We start from the raw sequence: 6000 nt of genomic DNA on the forward strand, positions 1-6000 counted from the left end.
GATGAAAAATTCCTCTGTTTCAGAAGCATCACTCGTATATTCTCATATCTCTCTTTTGTATAGCAGTGCCCTCCGATTTCTATCACATCCCTTTAGCCACTTGGATGATTTTGATGGGAGCCAGGAGCCTCATTAAAGTACAATGACATCAGAAATTTTAATCAATTCTAACACATAAATGGCAGATGAAGATTAATCCAGATAAGTGTGAAGTGTTGCATTTGGGAGGGTGGGGGTCAAATTTAAGGAAAATATATAGTTAATGGCACGACCTTTAGGAGCATTAGTGTACAGGGGGAACTGTAGTGCAAGCCCATAGCTCCCTGACAGTGGCAACATAAGTGGCTTGGGTATTAAAGAAGACATGTGATATGCTTTCCTTCATTAATTAGATTCATGATTCAAGATTGTTTAATCTTATTTCCAGTACACAAGTGTAAAGGAGAACAAAATAATTGTTACTCCGGATCTGATACAGCATATTAAAATACACATTAAGATTACAAAATGATAAAAAAATCATCCACATTGAATATATACAGTACATTGATTATACAGTGCCTATAAAAAGTATTCACACCCCTTTGGAAGTTTTCGTGTTTTATTCTTTTACAACACTGAATGACAATGGATTTAATTTGTTTTTTTTGACACTGATCAACAGAAAAGTCTATTTGTGTTAAAATGAAAACTGATCTCAACAAAGTGATCTAAATTAATTACAAATGTAAAACACAAAATAATTGATTGCATAAGTATTCACACTCTCATGTCAGTATTTAGTAGATACAACTTTGGCAGCAATTACATCTTTGAAGCTGTGTGGATAGGTCTCTATCAGCTTTGCCCATCTAGACACTGCAATTTTTCCTCATTCTTCTTCAAATCTTGTACAGATCTAGTTGCCACATTACAGGAAGTCTCGGGATTCTTTAGAGAGGTAGAGGGAAATTCTAATCAATTCACAAGGTGAAGGACTTTATATAAATAATTAGTTTGGTACAAATTTCTGCAAAGGAGTCATCCTTTGACTGTATTTATGACACTAGTCATTGTGAAGATTTAGGAAAAAATGGAAATAAAATTACAGTTTTAGCCCTTAGAACCTTTTTCACCATCATCCAGACAATAATAGATTTGTGCTTTAGTTCAGTTTACCCAACATCAATCTATACCTCTTGATCAATGGAAACTCTGAATAAAATTCTAATTTTTTGAGCATTAAAGCCCCTATCTAACTGTGCATGAAATAGCAATCTGGAGGTCAAAGGGCCAACAGTACATCCAACCTTTCCTATTGCGAGGCCTGAGAACACTTGACCGTTGCACCTTATTAGCAAGAAGGTACATCAGTTCCACAGAAAGTCAATTCTGAGACATTGCCCGATGTAGACAGGAGACTCAGAAGGGAGCATGGTGGAATTGATTTCAGACATGTCTGACACGTTGTTGAAATGCTATAAGTATCTGGGTAATTTCATCAAAACATAACTTCAATATTTAAATGAGGTCCTTACTTCTTCAGGATTCTTCAGGATTCTTTTCTCTGAGTTCAAGCATGAAGACGGGGTTGGGCATCTATGTAACTGGACTGTTATAATACCCAGGAAACTATTGTTACAATCCCTGTTCTCTTCCAAACAGGCACATTTTTGTCAATATACTCTCTAAACATTATAAACTTGAGCTCTCCAAACTGGTTGATGGGCTTAGACCAAACTGGCAAACTGGGACCCTATTTAAATAAACAGACATTGATTTCATTATTGTAAAGAACTTATTGGCTGAAATAGCAAGATCTTTTAAAAGCCATCAAACTCTGAACTCTATAGCAAATGTAATCACAAAAGTAATCCAAAAATTGAGAAATATCATCATGGATTTATACTTGGATAAACATGTTTGATGAATCTATTGAAGTTTATTGAATATAGTCAAGAGAATAGGGTCTTTTAACAGTCTCCTGGATAGGTACATGGAGCTTAGAGAAATAGAAGGCTATGGATAACCTTAAGTAATTTCTAAGAATGTTCATGTTCGGCACAGTATTGTGGGCCGAAGGGCTGTATTGTGCTGTAGGTTTTCTATGTTTTGATGTGACTAGCAAGAGAAATAAGAAGTTTGTGGATATGGTATATAGGATTTTCAAAAGGCTTTTACTGAGGTCCCAATCAGAAGGTGTCAATGAGATTTTTGCACATGGATTTAAGAGTGAAGTACTGGCATGGATTGAGAACTAGTTATCATTCTCAAAGCAGGGAGTGTGGTGCCACAAGGATTAGTGCTGGCCCTCCAGTTACTAACAACTTTTACGAACAATTTGGCTGAGGGCACGGTGCCATATTTGCGAGCTTGCTAATGATACAGAATTAGGTGGGATTATGATGGGGTGGTGAGGAGAATAGAAAGAGGCTTGAAGAAAATATAGATGAACTGAATGAGTGTGTGGGATTATTGCAAATGAAAAAATATGAGCTCAGACACATAGCTACACTGAACTGAAAGGCAGAGTATTCTGCAACTCAGAGAAAATGTTGGCGTTTGAAAGGGACCTGGGTGATCCTGAAAGCATTCCTGGAAGTTAAGATGAAAGCATTAGGAAAGCAAATGGTATGTTTACCTCTAATGTGATAGGGTTTGAATTCAAGTAAAGAGGTTTACTGCAGTTTTATTGGGCCTTGGCGAGATTGAACCTGGAATATTATGTATTGCTTTGATCTCCTTACCTAATAAAGGATATCATAGCAACGATTCACTAGACTGGTATCTGGGAAGGCATATTAAGCAGAGCTTAAGTAGCACAGACCTGTAGAACTTAGAAGAATGAGAGGCTAACTCACTGAAATTTGCTAAATTTTTACAAGGCCTAATAGGTTGGAAGTACAGAGGATGTTCCCCCAACTAATGAGTTTAGAAACTAGGCTAATGAGTCTAAAACTAGGCTTAGAGTAATGAGAAGGTCACCTTGGACTGAAATTAGGAGAAATTTTCCAGTCAGTCAGTAGAACTCTCTACTGAAAGAGCACAACAATTCAGTTTATTCAAAATGGATATTAGTGGTCTTCTGGATATACAGGAAATCAATGGACATGGGGTAATGCAGGGAAATGGCACTGAGGTACAAGATCTTATGTGATCTGGATGAATAACAAACCAGGTTTGAAGATGCAGGTGGCCAACTCCTGCTCTTAATCCTTATGTCCTTATTAGCACACCAAATTGTGGGAAAAGGCTACAACACTAATTTGAAGCTGTTAAGTCATGTGAAAATCAAATCCTTATTTCTAAATGAAGCAAATTTTTGCCAACATTAAAGATATAATATTAATTGCATTAAAATATATTTGCCATTATTTTATAAGCTCTTTATTTTATACCAGGGCCTGGTTTGATTGAGGAAGGTCACTTACTCCATCGAAGCTCTCCATCTGGAAATACTCCTAACTTCCACTTGTTTATGCTTCTGTTTCCACTTCACTTTTATAATTCTTTTGCAGTTTCAGTATTCCACATTGAATAGACTTTTGATTTAAAATATTGATCCAGAATAGTTTGTATTCAAGGCTTTGGTTGAAAATTGTAGCAACATTTAAGATGAAACTATAACAGGAAAACAATAGATTTATCCTGTGCAAAAGCACTAAAATGTAGAATTTATATTGTGTAACTCATCATTTCACACTCTGCGCAATTTTCTGCATTGCACTTTATATATTATGTATTATTTTATAAACATATTGTATTATATATTCACAGTAGACTACATCTCAAGCACAAAAAAGATGCTTGTCTGTCAAGGACTCTATTGCACAGAGTATACAATGTATTTAGGCAGACAATAGTTGTCATGTGATAATTTCCTCTGGTAAGGAGCCATGGCAACAGCTCTGTCCATTTCCATATAGGGTAATGTATCCATCTCTTAGATGATTCAGTATTTTACATTGCTTTAAAGCAAAAGGTATTTTATCAGTAATGTCTTAACCTACAAGAATGACTTATAGGGTATTAAAAGCATTGACAGATAAATTGTTGAAATGATTTCAGTGTCTATATTTCTCTTTTTGAACTAAAATGCCTTTATTATTTTAGATTCATATATTTTTCCAGTTATTTAATGTGACTTATTTTAGGGGAGAGATTTTTCTTTACTATGAAAAGCTTTCTCTGATTGAAATGTGTTTCTGTTGTCACATGTCATGGAAAGAAAGGATGTAGAATAAATTGTAGATGTGAATCAGTCACTGGTTTGAATAACACTGATGTAGTTCAGAACATTAATGAATTTTCTTTAAACAGAGAAATCAAGAGAATTTTAGGGGGCGGATATATCCTGTTCATTCACTACTGCCACCCACGCTAAAAAAGCCCCAGACTTCAGGGCAACACTTTTCCTTGGATAATTCAGCTGCCATTAGTTATTCTGCTGCCTCGACTGTGTGATGAAATTGGGCTTGCTGACAGTGAAGTTCTAAACCTTAAGCCCTATCCGACATAGATAGCTGCATGTACCCTCACTAAAGGGAGGTTATACTATAACTACCTAGTCTTCAAAAACTAGTTCACATCCCTGTTTATTCTCCATGACAAGTTTCGCTGCCTATATCCACTATTTGAATCCCTACCAAGGAGAAGGTACTTACAGCTAACAAAGTAGTTAAACACAGTCCATTTATTTTTAGTGATACACTTTTAAATTCAGACAAAACTCTTAAAGCATATTTAAAATGCACAAGAGGATTTTCTATCCTTAAAAGCATTTCCAAATTACAATCTCTAAAACACAAAGGATTTTCCAAAACACAGGTGCAATTTCTATAAGCTAAAAAGACATCCCAATGAACCACATAAATTGACTCGTCTGTCACAGAAATTGAAGCCAGATGACTGTATTCTAGTCAGCCCATCTTTCTTGATGTTCTTTAACCATTCTTTATAAGCCTGAACTGGTCCCTATAGATATATGTTTTTTTTCTGCTATTTGGGGTGACTTCACACATTTAAGCTATTTCCTCAGAAACCCTTTTTACACTCTCTAAAAGCTTCTTTGAGACACAGTTCCCAGCATTAATGCTGTGAAGCTAACTTCCTTGAGTACATAAACCTTCCAACTTATTAACAGATCAGTCATTTGATATGCTAAGTGCTATTATCCATCTAGTCTGCAAGCTTCCTTGAACTAAATAACTTAGCCAATGTTGTCTGTTTAAAACAAACCAAATTAAATAACCTGTTTTCCTCTACTGCACCTCTTGAAGAGCAGTAAGTCAGGTGAAGTGACCCAACATCCTACTTTCTATAGATAATGCATCTGTTTGTAAAGCTGCCCTTCAAATTTCAAACTGATTATTGCTTACCTTTTACATTAAAAACTGAAGACTGACTTCTACTTACAACAAACAATACTAGTTAGTTTATCTTATTCAAAAACAAAACCTTCAATGTCCAGTGTGTCAGCTGCTGTGTTTAGAAAGCTAAGCTTGGCAAAAAAAACAAGAGGCCCCCTGTCCCAGGAAGCAAATATCCATCACACCTGCAAATAAGGTATTAAGCAGAAGAATAATATTTGCAAAATGAAAATGATTGTGAAGTAATGCTCTCTCCCAATTAAATTTTTGGTCATGTACTATGTAGAGTTTGGAAAGGAAGGAGCACAATTAGCCTCACCTTTCTTCAGGTTTTGACATGCTGGTTCTTTACTTACACCTTGGTACCCAGGATTTGGTGACTTGGAAGTTCATCCTCATGTGTAGTTTTATGGAATGTTTTTGAATAATGCCACCTTCTTTGAAAGTTCATTTGCAGGAGCAGTTCTAATTCATTTTAGTAAGTTCTAATGACTTTTATTCATGCTTTATAAAGGAGAATCAAAATACACCTGTGAGACTTGCTGTAGTATCTGGTGATCCTGTGATCTCTGTCTCAGAGGACAATATCAAAATGTCCTTCAAGAGGGTGAACCCTCATAAGGCATCAGGCCCCGATGGTGTAACTTTTAGG

This window comes from Hypanus sabinus, chromosome 5, assembly GCF_030144855.1.
Source record: "Hypanus sabinus isolate sHypSab1 chromosome 5, sHypSab1.hap1, whole genome shotgun sequence".
NCBI lineage: Eukaryota > Metazoa > Chordata > Chondrichthyes > Myliobatiformes > Dasyatidae > Hypanus > Hypanus sabinus.